Source organism: Ursus arctos, unplaced genomic scaffold (genome assembly GCF_023065955.2).
Source record: "Ursus arctos isolate Adak ecotype North America unplaced genomic scaffold, UrsArc2.0 scaffold_10, whole genome shotgun sequence".
Taxonomy (NCBI): Eukaryota; Metazoa; Chordata; class Mammalia; order Carnivora; family Ursidae; genus Ursus; species Ursus arctos.
In genome coordinates, this window is record NW_026622764.1 from 25,478,556 (window position 1) to 25,494,925 (window position 16,370).

Genomic DNA, 16,370 nt, shown 5'->3' on the forward strand with positions numbered 1-16,370 from the left:
CCTCCATCCCTTTCTACTTTTTCTCCTTCCTTCTTTCTTCTAGTTTTAAAATTCAACCTGAAAATTCAGAAATTTAATCCTTGCCTAAATACTTTTTTCCCTGTGCATCCTGAGTGCACAAGATCTCTGTATGAAGAAGTGTATGCAGTGGTCCATCCATCCTGTTCCAAGTAGCTTTGCATTTCTGGAACTATCTCCTGAATGTATGCAGTAAAAAGAGATATGACCAAAAACAATATATCACTGAAGAAAATATTGACATGTAATTTGTATAGGAGGTAGAAGTACATTATATGGATATGTGTCAGTGATTATTAAAATTACCTACCAGCTCATACCTCACTTGGGCATATGTTGTTTTCCCTCAGAGATTCAGTGAAAACTTTGGTTCTCACTTTTATTTTGTTTTAAAGTTAGCTTGCAATTTAAAAAAATCCCCATACGTAAAACAGCACCATTTATTTAATTCGTAGTTTTGAGAAAGGATGATGGTCTGGGATGAACAGGGCAGTTATGCCTGTTTTGGCCAGGGGTAGCTGAACTTGGCTGAGCTCATTGCTAGGTTATCATGGGGTGGGGGATTGGCTTGTCTATGATGGTTCTGCTAAGATAGTTCATATCTTTTTATTGTGGTATCTCATCCTCCAGAAGATTATATTTTTTTGTTATTGTTTAGATGGTAGACCAGATTCCAAGAGGAAAGCAAAGGCGTTGAAAGCGCTCTTATAGCCCAAGTTCATCTAAGTAAAATTTAGCTTCTACTGCACTTTAATGGCCAAAGGAAGTCACAATGCCAGCCCAGATTTTTAGGAATGGGGAACTAAATTTATCTTGTTAAGGTGAAAATTACATGAGAATGGTTGCATGTAAAGAGGAAATCATGGTTATTTTCAGAATATGTCATATCACATCTTACACTGTTTTTCTTCACCAATTACTTTCTTTAGCATATCAACTATATTAGACTGATTTTAAAAAGAATTAGTATTTAAATCAATTTTTAAAATTTGAAAAAAACCTTTCTCATAACAATGAGTCTTCATACCAAAATGCTATGTTAAAATTATTCATGTGTTCCTAATGGCTACATATCCTAAATATAAGGAAAGTAAATCAGTAATATTTTAATCTAAATCTGTTATAGTGGTAAACATAATTATGCAATTGCTTTTAATTTAAAATTTTTAGGTGGCTTCTGAGTCTTGGTAAAACTCTTGAGAGAGGAGATAAACATTTTTATGCATATGCATTTTCAGAGTAGATGGTCCACGGTCAATCAAATTCTTAAGAATCTCCTACACAGAGTACACAGGTGTTTCAGGGAATATTTTTTACTCCTTGAAAAAAAATATTTATCTCAATATCAGTTGATTCATATTTATATGTAGATTTTAGCTTTTACCACAATTTTAGTACCCCATACCTTTAATTGATCATTATTTACTTGCAGTTACTAATACCTTACTTACTAGATATTAAAGATATTATAAGAATCTAAGAAAGGTATTATGATAGTAGCAGACTGATATTATGACTAGTATAATGTCTACTTAAAAGGCATCATATTCTTGGCTTTCTATCTGATGACAGATACAGTGTTTTTCCTAAACTAAAAGATTGATCAAGATCTGCATTACATTAGAGCCTTTAAAATTGTAAAGAATCAAAGCCTGATGGCAGAAGGCATACCTGCTGCGGTATTCAAGGGTGCTGATGAGATAATGCTGAAGTGACAGCAGAGTGTTTTTGCCCTACATATGTAATAGGTGACATCAAGAGATTTCGAAACTGCTGTTGGCATCATTATCTTTGTGATAAAAAGGTGTATATTCTGACTGTATCTGTGGTTATCTGCCAATTATCTTAGAAACTAAGAAAGGGAAAACAAGTGAATGAATTTCATGTATAATCCCTAAATTTAGATTTAAAATGATAAATTAGTCAAGTTTCACAGACTCTATCAAACCTATGTGAAAATTTTAATGAGTAAAATCTTGTAAATATAGAGAACAAGACAGATATATATTATGAATAATCTCATAGTGAATCATTTTTAAAGTAATAATGAAAATTAGTTACACTCTACGTACTACCCACCTTCTTAAATATTTTCAAAAAATTATAGAATATAGGGAATATATAGAAACATATGAAGGAATCTTGGACAAAGTTGAATGCATTCACTTTTTTGCACTTTAAATGCACACTGAGATTTCAGTGCTGAAGTACAAATATTCAGTATAATTTTATTTTTAAAAATACATATAAGTTCCAAAGATATGTTAGATCAGTGTCATACCAGTGAGTGTGAAAAACCATTGTTGAACATTTGGGAACTCTGTGAGCTAATTGGTTTTTTGTTGGTTGCTTGCAATTGGCTTTGGTAAGAGTACTTTATTTTTACCAGGAAAAATAGCAGTGACACAAACCAGAATTTCGTTTGTTTTCTCCTCCAAAGAAGGTTCTTAAACATTTACCAGCTTATTACTGCTTGTAAATAAATCTTAGTAATATATCAAATGCCTTTTAAAATTTTCTTTCTCCACTATTGCTCTATCTTTTCTGATTTTTGAAGTGTTTTTAATTTAAAAATTTATGATCATATTAAAAAGCATACTTTAAAAAAATTGAAACAAATATAATAAATACATAAATTGAAATGTATTTTTAATACCAGGTGAAAATATATGAAAATATTCTATGATAACTTAAATTCTTTTTTAATCATTTTTTTCTAATGCTTCTATAACAGAATTGAGAGAGATCCAGGTGGCTAGTCACCAGCTTTAAGTAGAGGAGCAAATTATGGAAAAATTGGCCATGTGGTTAAAAAAAGGAAGACACTATTCATCATATTTAAAGTGGAAAAAATAATATCACATATCTGAAACACATCACTGGTGAGAGGTATCTCACTTCTATAAATTATTCATGTCCTCTGTAGTCTATAACAGATAGCTTCATTATTGCTAGTCACACTGATGTAAAACATACTTTCAGGTATACTTATACCATTTACCGTGCAAGCTCAGACAGTGTCATGACACAGAAGTAAAGGGAGTATATTTTTACAAACAAAACTAGGGTTCCTGGTAGTACTGAATACGTATCAAGGAAAACAAGATTTTCAATCAAAACACACTGATCCACATATGCTATTTTTTATACTTTTTTAAATTTGGTTTCCTAGTATTTTATCTAAGATACGTGCACGTAAGTTTATGGTGTGATTGACAGTATGTACCCTTTCCATGAAAAAATATTTTATTCATATGTAGAAAAGTTTATGAATATTTGAGATAATTTGTTTTTAGGTTGTATGTTTTTACTATAAGATATTTTGTCCTTTCTTAATTGAAATTGTTTAATTCCCAGTTTGATTTCTTTATGGTTATGAAAATTTTTGTTTTATTTATTTTTGAGACAGATATGTTAAATGATTTTCTTAAGTTTTACTATTTTCATCTAAATTTTAATATGGTTATTTCTTAATCACTGGTTTTCAGATTGCATGCATATTTAGAAATACCTTTCCATGATACCTCAGTTACCTTAAAAACCTATACCACATTGCTGAATTCAACTTAATGGAACATAAGGAATGTCAGCAATATGTAAAAGGCAGAATAAGAATTATAATTTAGAAAATATTTTCACAGAAATATGTGCTATAAATATACTATGGGGATTCAGAGATGAAAACATTTTGATATTTTGTGCAAGGAGAAATAGAGAAACTCCGTATCCCATCCCCCTAAAAAAATTCAGTAGTAATGTTCTGAACATCAGGTGAGTTTTATTTGATAGTTATTTGGGAAGACTATTTAACTTTCTAATGTAATATAGTTTTTCTGCCAGTATACCTACATTTTGTGTTTCATCCAAACAATACCATCCCTATTTTATTTGCCCTTTGCTTTCTTATAATTTATATTCTTTTGTTACTTTTTTTGACTGAATATTTTTCTTTTTATCTATACGATATATGGTCACTCTTCCAATACCATCTCAGTTTACCTGAACCTCCAGCCACCTATTGTTACTTATTCCTCTTAGTTCCCATCACACTCTGTTATACATAACAGATCATTCATTTTACTCTTATATTTTCCTCACATGAGTGTACTCAGATTAAGGCATCGCCAAAATATGAATTTTCATTGGTAGGGATATAGTTTGTTCTCTATAATGCTGTTTCATGGCCAACATACTTAAGGACCCTGCAAATTATAATTAACCAATATATACTTTTATATTTAGGTAAATTTTATCCCCTGAGTACTTTCTGATCTGTACTTATATTAAAATTTTTTAGGGGCACCTGGGTGGTTCAGTCAGTTAAGTGTCTGCCTTCGGCTCAGGTCATGATCCCAGGTTCATGGGATTGAGCCCCTTGTCCCTTCTAAGCAGGGAGCCTGCTTCTGAGCCCTCTACTCCCAGCTCCTGCTCTCTCTCACTATCTCTGTCTCTCTGTCAAATAAGTAATAAACAAAATCTTTTAAAAATTTGCATTAATATTCTTAACTCTGATCTTAAGGAAATTTTTAATAGAGTTTTGAAAATCCATTTACATTTTTTCAAACTATTTCTGTTTCTCAAAATATTCTCTATACTATTATAACGTAATTAGTTTTTTTCTGTGCCGGTAACTTATTTACAACCACATTATCAAAGGTACATTAAAAAATAATGTTAATCATCAAAGAAAGATACTTTAAAATTCAAGATATAGTATGAGTCTTTAACAATAATTATTTAAGCCAAAACAAAGAAAAGATTCATAAGCAACAACATAAACTCTGAGAAATTGTAAAATTATTTTTATTTTTGTCATATTTTTGTTTTTGAATGTGAAGTATTTTTACTGCTGCTGGATTTATCTGACCTTTAATGTACCCACAGTGCCTTAGGCAACCATCCATTGTTACGTAAAGTAAGGGATGTTATAATAGTAAAAGACAATGATTCATACATCTTTATAGTAGAATTCCAAGATGTTTGTCTTTCTCAAAATAAGTCTTTTTCTTCTGCAATAAAATAATACTAGTCCTTGTCAGAAAAGAAAAATGTAGTCTTCAGAATTACTCAAAAAACACAACCCTCTGGGAAGAACACGTTTAAGCTATGTGCTGATTTATTTTCTGTGTCTAATCTTATGATGCAATATTTTTAAAAGCACTTTCAGTTAATCAATAAATCATTTTAAAATACTCTAATATATATATGATCCAGTTTAAATCAGTGCAAAATATGATGTGGTCACTGATACAGCATAGAAAGACAGTCAATGCAATTGAAATATTGGAAGTATTAACACATTTATTGCCTGAGGTAAATTATGGTTTCTGGGTGATTATTTAACGCTTTGTCCTTTTTTTTTTTTTTTAAAGATTTTATTTATTTGACAGAGATAGAGACAGCCAGCGAGAGAGGGAACACAAGCAGGGGGAGTGGGAGAGGAAGAAGCAGGCTCATAGTGGAGGAGCCTGATGTGGGGCTCGATCCCATCGCGCCCGGATCACGCCCTGAGCCGAAGGCAGACGCTTAACCGCTGTGCCACCCAGGCGCCCCTACTTTGTCCTTTTTTTTGACAGAAATAACTATTAGAGAAACTTGTATCTACTACTTAAGGACAGAATAATATCACTTTTTTGTTCATCCAGGGAATTTCCATATTTGTTCAGTGTGCTCTATTTGTTGGTTGACAATAATAAATCCCCATATGCATGTCAAATTAGTGGTCCTAGATCACTGCTAGATCACCACACTAGTTTTCAATGAATAGATTATTTTGGGGGGGAGCTTGCTTATGAAGGTTGTTTCTATAAATGCCCAAATTGCAAGGACTGCTGTCAATAAAAATTTAGGTAAGAATGTTTTCAATTTTCCTACAAAATGAAATGTTTGATGTATGGCTATATTTATAGACAAAATGATACTTCATGGACTTACAAATATACTAATGGGTATGTACAATTCTATCCACCCTAGCTACTGTCTGCAAACTTGATGTTGCCTTTACCCTCAATTTTACATCCCCTTCTCTCCTTTTCTGCTGAGTTCATTATAGCCAGTCTTTTAACTCTAAAACACAAATAAATCATGTTTGTTAAGGTCATCAACTTCCATCTTTCCAAATGCAGCTGCTATTTCTCAGCCCTCTTTATTTTTCTCTCCAATTGGAAAAATGTTCTTCACTTGACTTTAGAACAGCCCTTGCTCTTCATGCTAATAACTCAGTGGCCAGTCTATCTCAGTTCTTTGCTGGGTCTTCTTCCTTTTTAAGGTCCTTAAGTACAAGAAAAAGTCAATGTTTTAATCCATGTGCCTCTTCTCTGTCTACACTGGCTTCATAGGTGATATTATTTATATGCTTTAATATGGCTTTGATGTGTGCTCTTGAACCCAAATTTAGACTAAGAATTGCATACTGGATGTCGAATAGATCTCCAAGACAGTATGCTTAAACTCATACATCTGCTCCCCCTATCAATCTCTTTCTTCCTGATTATTCTCCTTTGCGGTATCTGCAAATGAACATGTTACATAAATTGAACACGTTACATGAATCTAATGATTGGCATTTAATAAAATATTCTGGGTCTCTTTCTTTCATGTACACACATAACCCTACACAAAATTGAAAATGAAGAAGACAAAAAAGAAAATAGATTGTCAGGAAAATAGTAATGGTAATTCTATTATAAATAATCATCTTGATGAAATAAAGTCAGGGAATTTATGTCAGGAAAATCCTTACTTTAAGTCTGTTAATACAAATGATGATACGGTGATAGCTGGAAGTAAACAAATATAACAGCTGTTGAATACCTAATATATGCTAGACATTCTTTTAGGCATACAATGTGGATAAGTTTGTTCTTGAAGCAGCCAAATGAGGAAGGCAGACACAATCGTACTATGTATTTCTTCAGGCCATTTAGACTCTCCTATAATACACAGAGTAGCTACAACTGATAAATGAAATACAATATATAGGAAATACCAAATCAAATATTTTGTTTCTGTGACATTATACGTGGGTCAAAGGAGAAATGCAGCTTTCTTTCAGTGGAAGACCATCCCTAACCACAGCTTCAGTTAAGTTTTGGTTTGGGAAACTTACAGAAATGGAAGATAGAATGGTGGCTGCCAGATGGTGAGTTGGGGGGGAGGAGGGAAATGAGGAGTTGTATCATGGATATAAAGTTACACTTATACAAAATGAATAAATCCTAGAGATTGGCTGTGGAACATACTGCCAATAGTTAACAACAATCAGTACTGTGCACTTAAAAATCCAAGAGGGTATGTGAAGAGATATGTTAATTAACTTGCTTGTGGTAATTATTTCATTATGTATATGAATACCAAATCATCATATTGTATAACTTAAATATGTATGATTTTATTTTTAAAAGTTAAATCTTAAAAAAAAATCTGAGAGGATAGATCTCAGGGTAAGTGTTCTTACCACAAAACAAAACCCAAACAAACAAACCAAAAAACACAAAGGGACACAAGAAAACTTTTAGAGGTGATTGATATGTTTATTACCTTAAATGTGGGGATGGCACCATGAGTATATGCCTATCTCCAAACTCACCAAATTGCATACCCTAAATACTTGAAATTTTGAAATACCAATTATAATCTCAAAAAGGATGTAAAAAAAACCTACCAGATAACATGATTTTTACTTTCTTCTAAAAGGAAGAAAACACAACAGGTTTTTAAGGATACTTTTCACTTATCATTAGCGTTCCAAGTAAACTAATCATATTAACATTAAATAAACCTCCCATATAAAAAGTTTATGCAAAAGTCTACCTAGTTAATACAAAGTCTGAAAACTATGAAGAGATTATAGTCTCTTGAAATCTTGATAGCAAAGAGGTCACAAGAAGTATCAATCAGTCCAAAAGCACATATACAGCCCATCTGTGGATTTGAATTTTACACAATGGCTTCTTCAAAGACTCTGCCCAAAATCTGCTCTTACTCAGTTATCAAAATGGCAATAGTTAGATACTATATCCTTAGAAATAAAGATTAATATTTCATGTGTATAATACACTTAACTGCTCTATCCATGTTAATATGTTAAGCAGTTAGTACACGCTCAATTCTCTACTTAGACAGTCCTACGTAATGTTTAAAATACTTAAGAGTCATGTAAGTATTCTGAGCCACTGATTCCAAGTGGCCCAAGTATTAAATGGCATATATGACACAGCAATTTTTAAGGGACTCTACAATAGACCTTCTTTTTTTTTTTTTTTAAGATTTTATTTATTTATTTGACAGAGATAGAGACAGTCAGCGAGAGAGGGAACACAAGCAGGGGGAGTGGAAGAGGAAGAAGCAGGCTCATAGCGGAGGAGCCTGATGTGGGGCTCCATCCCATAACGCTGGGATCACGCCCTGAGCCGAAGGCAGACGCTTAACCGCTGTGCCACCCAGGCGCCCCAATAGACCTTCTTTTACCCACTTAGGAATATATTATTTTTACGCAGGAAAAAATACTACATATAATCCATAATTTATGGTAATGGCCAGACACAGACATTAGGGAGAAAACCGAAAAGAAGGATGGATCCAGTTAGGAAGAGCTCCAGAAAAACCAAACAAATATATCAAGTCCCAATTTAACTAGTAAGAAGGTATCCATATCACTTTTAAGAATATATGTGTAGTTGCTATCCCTGTAGAAAGGAATATATAATTATGAAGAACTTGCTCAAGGAAAATTGCACATAATCATTAAGAGAAAAGCTCTCAAACAAATAAGGGACAACATCTATGCAGACTTTGTAAAGCAAAAATAGTGTGATATTTAGAAAAAAGTTAGCCAAAGTTGGGGAAAGAGGAATAGATATATTTCTCTGTTGTTTAACTGAGAATGAATTATGCAAGTTAAACAGAAACAAAGATCTGGAAATGGAAAGCCAAATGCCAATCAATACAATTTCCAGAAATGTTAATGTATATACTAACATGGTAAATTGTACATTTTCTATTTGAGTAGCCATTTGGGGAAAAAAATGGTTGTGCTTTTTTATTAGGATCTAAATCAATCTCTGATATTGATGTTTGATAGGTAGGTAGATAGATAAGAAGAAATAGATACATATTAATTAAGTTAATTCCCTTTGTATTTTCTGATATTAGTATTTCACATAACTGTGGTAGAACTATCAAAACTAAGTGCTTTACCAGTGCTTAACACAATATTCTTTCTCTGTTTCTGGATCCTATATTATAACACGCATTGCACTTACTAATAAAGATTTTTATCTTCCAAGGAGTGGTAGTTCTTTAATCTGTTCTTATTTTTCATGACCTTGATACTTTTGAAGAGTATTCATCAGGTGCCTTGGAAAATGTTCCTCAATTTGGATTTGTCTTATGTTTACTGTGATAGAGGCCATGGATTTTGTTTGGAGGTAAATACATCATAGTTAATGTGCCCTTCTTAGTACATTGTATCAGGGGACATACGATATTGATATGTCTCATCACCACTAGTATTGATCTTGATACCATGTTTAAGGTTGGTATCTGCCACGTTCTTCAATACAAAGTCACTATTTCCCTCTGTGCTATTCAACAAATATTTTGGAGGAGACACATTGAAGCTTTGAAAATAAAACTAATTCTTTTTTTTTTTTAAGATTTTATTTATTTATTTGCCAGAGATAGAGACAGCCAGCAAGAGAGGGAACACAAGCAGGGGGAGTGGGAGAGGAAGAAGCAGGCTCATAGCAGAGGAGCCTGATGTGGGGCTCGATCCCATAACGCCGGGATCACGCCCTGAGCTGAAGGCAGACGCTTAACCGCTGTGCCACCCAGGCGCCCCAATAAAACTAATTCTTGAATTCATGTTTATCTTGCCTATGGAAATTATTTCTGTGCTGTTCTAATGACTATTTATATTTCCTTTATTCCTTCAACTTTTAATAATTGAAATTTTTCTGTAAGTAAGAGTTGTTTTTTTTCCCTATTTATTCAAACATTTATTTACAGTAATATGAATTTCTTTATATTTATTATATATTTTATTCTTTGATTATATTCCACATTATCATTGCTACCATTATTTATTGTTTGCTTAAGTGTTTTCAGTTTGGGACATTGAGAGCTCTTTCATGTTGAAATATATACATGGTATTTTCTATATGTTCGTACTAATATCTGTGATCACAAACCAGAACCCCCAGCATTCATTACTGTTCTACTCTGTAGTAGTATGTGTGAAATGGTATCTGATTTTGTTTCTGATTTGGATTTCTCCAATGACTAATGATGCTGCACGTTTTTATATACTTATACACTATTCATATATATTTTTTGAATAAAATGTCTGTATTTGTCCATTTCTAAAATTTTAAAGTCTAAAAACTCTTTGCCAAATCCAGAGTTAAATAAAATTTTGCCTATACTTCTGAATATCTTATACTTATATTATTTACATTTAGTTCTAAGGTCCATTTGAATTAATTTTTATATAACATGTAACATATGATATGAAGTTTTTCTTTTTTTAATTTTTTTAAAGATTTTATTTATTTATTTAAGGAAAGAGACAGAGAGAGGGAGAGAGCATGAGTAGGGGGGAAGGGCAGAGGCAGAGGGAGAAGCAGAGTCCCCGCTGAGCAGGGAGCTGGATGTGGGCTCCATCCCAGGACCCTGGTATCATGACCCAAGCCAAAGTAAGATGCCTAACCAACTAAGCCACCCATGTGCCCCTGAAGTTTATTTTTCTCTATGGGCATCAAATTTTCCAGTAGAATGAAAATGATTAAAATACTGCCATTTTTCCATTAATTTGCCTTTGTACACTAGTCAAAAATCACTTGTATATATTTGTGTACATCTATTTTTAAGTTCTATAATCTGTTCCATTGATCACTGTTTCTGTACTTTTGCCAATATCCGATGTCTTGATTACTGTACCCTTATAATGAGTCTTAAAATTGAGTAGTGAGAGTTCACCCATTTTGTTTTTCTATTTTAAAATAGTTTCTAGTATCTTTCCCTTGTCATATAATTTTTAGGATCAGATTGTCAATATCTACGAAAAACTTTCTGGGATTTTGCTTGGGATTGCAATGAATTCATAGATCAAATTGGGGAACATTAACATCTTACCAATACTGAGTTTTATAATTATTGCATTCAGCATATTTCTCTCTTTGTCTTCTTTGATTTCTGTCATTGATATATTATTCAGTATATAGATCTTGTCAGTATGTTTGATTTATTATGAGGCATTTTTTGGGGGGGTGTTAATTGATTTTTTTGTTGTTGTTTTAGTTTGTTAGTATTTTCAATTAGGTTTGAATTCCCTAGGGTTCCTTTGAGTGAGGTTTCCACCCAATAAATGTAACAACCAGACTGGTCTAAGTTTGCTATTAGGGGAAAGACAGGCCATGATAAAAATTAGTCAGAATGGATCTTGATTTCTTTGAATTTTCAAAATTGGTCTGTATAAGTTGCTGCTACTTTTGTCCCAATTTCACACAAGAGGCAGCTGCAAAAAGATGATCCTTTTCTGAGAATGGTTATATTCAATCATCTAACTGCCTAAGTTATATAGATTAGATGGTAAAGAGGGTAAGATGAGAAAATTTATATATTTATTTTTTAGGTGGCTGTTCCAACACTCAACCATACCAGATTCCTGTGGATAGTAGGGAGGGTAGAGGTCCACTAAATATCTTGACTATCATCTCATTGTTGAGTGGCTTTTGTGATAATGGAAACACTATTGTTACAGCAAATATTACAAGAAACATAAACATGGCATGGAATAACTTCAAGAACAACTGCGTATGGTCAGAGCCAGATGAGGGTAAACTGAAAAAATGTCAGCAGCAGTCAGGCACAACAGATAGCTCAAGTCTATACAGTCAATCCATCAATAGCAGGTGGGGATCATTCCTTGTATAATGTGCTCTCTCCCACTGTAAGTTAAATAGGTCAGCTTTTGGCAGATGAACAAGTTTCACATGCAGTGGCAGCCTCCACATCATAAACAGAGAATGCTTTACTTACTACTTAGTCTTTGATGATGGATGTCTCATGATGATGGATCTAGGCAGCAACAGTGGCACTCTAGTTTGTGCAGGCTGGATCAGCAGCTTAAAAGTCTACAAAAATGTAACAAGATTCATCAAGAAAGTATTGGCTAGAGCTTTAACGGCCTTGAGTCTATCTACCAACTAAAATGACCAATTACATTTTGGGTTATGCAGAACTGGTGGTGACTTGAATAGTTGCAGCAGCCCAGTGGATACTATCATGTTTATGTTTATCTAGAGCACCAGTGAACCAGATCCAGGCATTTCCAGGAATTTCTATGACTTGAGAACTTCATTAAGCCAGCAGCTTTGTATCTGGAGCTGTGAGAGATAAAAATTCCCCTAAAAGGCTTGGCTGTCAATTTTTTATTTAAAGTACGGCCCATCTTGTTCTGTTCTTAAATCTACCATTTCCGTTTCACAAGTTAAGGTTTTTTGGTCTTTCCTACCTTGTTAGTTTAGAGTCTGAGTTAGTTAGAGTCTGAGTTAACCAATCCTAAAATGTGAATATCAAGCCTAAAATTCTTAATGCCTCAATGGATCACCTGCTCAGTTTTGAAGAACCTGAGAATAACTAATAGGTGTCTTTGAAAAAGAATTAAACTGACAGCCAAGTCAGGGAGACCAGGAGTCCAAAATCCCAAAAAATGCCTCTGGAAACATGCTGCATCTCTTTCTCAGGAGCTCCAATTAGCAAAAAAAGAAAGAAAAAATTAGTTACAAAGACATGTACTGTCTCTAATATCCAATGGGTTGAATAATGTTGTTTGCCTTTGTGTGTGTGTGTGTGTGTGTGTGTGTGTGAATAAGGGCTAAAGAAATGGTAATTTTACTTGATTGCTGTTAAGATTTGAGAATTTTAAGTCTGCCCATGTAGTTCCAAGAAACTTTACTTTGCAAACAGAAGTAGGTCCTTTGATTTTGTCAGGATTTTTCAACCACCCCTGCTGAAGGACCTGTGATAATGGCATACTCGGGATAGTTGGAATGAGGATTTTGACTTGTCAAAGAACAGACCATCTCTATAGTGAAAACTCTGGACCATGGACACAGACATTTATACTAAAACATGACCACACACTGGTAGAAAGTGGCAGAGAAATTTGTCCCACTAGGACTTCTCTGACAGCAGCTCTTCCTCCTCTGGGATGTTTATCTCTGGTACTTCTGGGATAGGGATGGACACGCACATAGCACACAAAATTGTACTGTGTATTCAGATATAGAAGCAATAAAATCAGTGCATTCAATTGGCCCATAGGGCTCCACCTACAAATTCTTAAGTTCTCCCTCCCCTATTGTGAATCCTGCATAAAACACATCAGTTGGATCTGGTTGCCTCCTCTGCCCACAGAAAAAGGCTGGATAGTTACTTTCATGCCTATGTCTAATAAACCATAAAAGTTTAGATGCCTCCCTGAGCTCTGTACCACCCCAAGATCACCAGCTTACTCAGACAAGTGTCATGTCTTCAGTCCTCATTAGGACAGGAAGACCTTATCCCCACCCCTATGTTTTTCCTTAAAGCAACTGAGGTTGAGGTAGAGGTCTAGGAAGGAGTCACAGGGCATAGGGAGAGACAGCAATTCTACAACAGAGTATGCAAGACACATTTACTTTCATTTTCAAGCAATATGACAGCTGCTCACAGTTCCTCCAAATAGATTTTTAATTTGATGCACCTAAAGTTAAATATCAGCTTTGGGCACTCCCTCACTCAGCAGCTGCACACATACTGCTTTTTGGGCGGGCTTGCTGCCTCACTGACACATCCCCTTGCTGCCCGATGATAACATTCTTTTTTCTTCCCAACCCCCAAGGGAAAATAAACAAAAATCAAAGCAATATTTAGGCAGCTTGTTTGCTTTGCTTTGCTTTTCCTTCCTTCTCTTTTGTTATAGTAAAAACACTTAACATGAAATCTATCCTATTAACAAATTTTAAGTGTATAAGACATTATTACTGACTATAGGTACAATGCTGAACAGTAGATCTCTAGAACTTATTCATCTTGCTTAACTGAAACTTTTTCTTGGTGACTGCCAATTCCCCATTTCCCCCTCCCTCCAGCCCTTGACAATCACCATTTCACTCTTTGATTCTATGAATTTGACTACTTTAAATGTCTCATATAAGTGGAATCATTTCCACTAAAGGTAGCAGTATTTTTCTGTGACTGGCTTATTTTACTTAGTGTGATGTCCTCAAGGTTCATCCTTGCTATCACATAATGCAGCATTTTCTTTTCTTTTTTTTTAAGGCTGACTAGTTTCCATTGTATGTATATGACATATTTCTTTATTAATTCATCTGTGGATAGACATCTAGGTTGTTTCCACATCTTGGCTATTGTGAATAGTGCAACAAGGATCATGGGAGTGCTACTGTCTCTTTGAGATTCTGATTTCAATTATTTTGGATAAACTACCCAACACTGTTGATGAAAATACAAGATGGCTCAGCTACTATGGGGATTCCTGAAAACACTAAAAACAGAACTACTATATGATCCAGCACTCCAGCTTCTGAGTATTCATCCAAAATAATTGGGCAGCTTGTTTCAATTGTCTCTATTTTCACTCAGCTTCTAAGCATTCATTAACAGATACGATGCGTGCTCTTCATTGGGAGACCTTACTCTCTCCACTCACCACAGGAGTTAGCCATTTGATATAAAATCTCAGTTGATCTTCTTATGTGCCCTAACCTGGCCTCCGGATAGTCTTTGTACTTTGTTTTTCAGAAACCATGTCTCTGTCAGTGCCCCATCCTCATCACCAAAAACTGTCAGAAACTGTGATGGGTTTCAAATTTTACCCTACTTTTAAGCTAGCATTAAGCCATCCCAGTTTCATGGAAGACACCTAAAGACGTCTATGTCAGGAGCAAATGATTTATCCCTCATACTGCACAACAAGCAGTACGAGCTCCATGTTCATAGTGTTTCCTCTTGCTTTTGAATTCCTATGGGAATGATGCAGAGGTAGGCCTAGGTGGTTGCTGCATAATAGCTGAGGATAAACTTCAGAAACCCCAATATTTTATAAGCAGTTGCAAGCAAACTTGCCCATTCTTTACCCCAAAAGGGAGACTTACACTAGATAACAAACGAATGTGATCTCTGCCATGGAGTCAACTATCTTTAACCTCCAAGCTATTTGGTATGCAGACATGCTTGAAAAGATCAAGACTATCAGTTCCTCTGCTTGCAAGATTTGAAAAAATGTGAGAGACCAAAGGAGTGAGGTATCTCACACAAACACAGGCTCTTTACATTGCAACCCATTAAGGGATTCCAACAAACAAAGAACTAGCCATTTTGGCCCCCACATGATTTCTCTGACATGCCATGTATGTTTCAGAATTCCTTGTGGCAATGACCAAGACTTTATTCAGTCTGCATGATGGTTCAGTTTCTCCCTTCGCTAAATCATACTTTCTTCCTTACACTTTCAGATGTTGATCCCCAATCTCTAATAAATACATATACCATAATCCATGCTCAAAATCTCCTCCTAGAAATCTCCTCCCGTGACGGGCAAGTGTTTCTGCTCTTATCAGTGTCCTTCATTGTTGCTATAGGCCTTTGAGTCTATATGCTTGCTCTATTAAGTCTGTTACCACACTACCATCCACTTTATATTTTTCAGAATTCAATGGTATTACTTTTCATTGTTTCCTTTTTACGTTATTTGTTCTTGGATTATAATATATTTTTTTACTCCTTGTAGACTTGTTTTCTGTTATTATTTGAAGAAAAAAAGGCAATAGTACATGTACTATTTTGTTTTCTTTTTACACCAGGGAGGCCTTCAGCGTCCCCCGCCCCCCATCACAGGATTTCTAAGCCCTACACTTCTAACTGCTCTGTTTTCTCATCTAAGTGTAGCTTCCTGGTGAGCCTGGAGTCAGAGCAGCAAAAGCTTCCAGAACTTGTAGGTGGTCCCTCCCCAGTGGACTTGTAATCACTTCCCAATTCCCAAGGCTCATCATGTGAAATCCAAGCTGGAAGGCCCAGTGGGTTTGCCTCTCTTATCCACCCTGCCAGCGGGCACTCTAATTGTTCTGGGATGGGAGGTGCTGAGCCCCTCCAGACCACGCCCCTGGGATCTGCCCTCTGAGGCACCTGTCAGCCTCCTGGCTCTGGGGTGCAGCATTTGACTTGGGCCGCCCCCCCCCCCGGGGGATGGGGGCTGTGGGGCAAAAGGGGGGATCCATTCAGGAAGGACAATTTCACAGCTTGCTCACAAAACAGAAATGAACTTGAAATGGGTGTAGACAGTATTA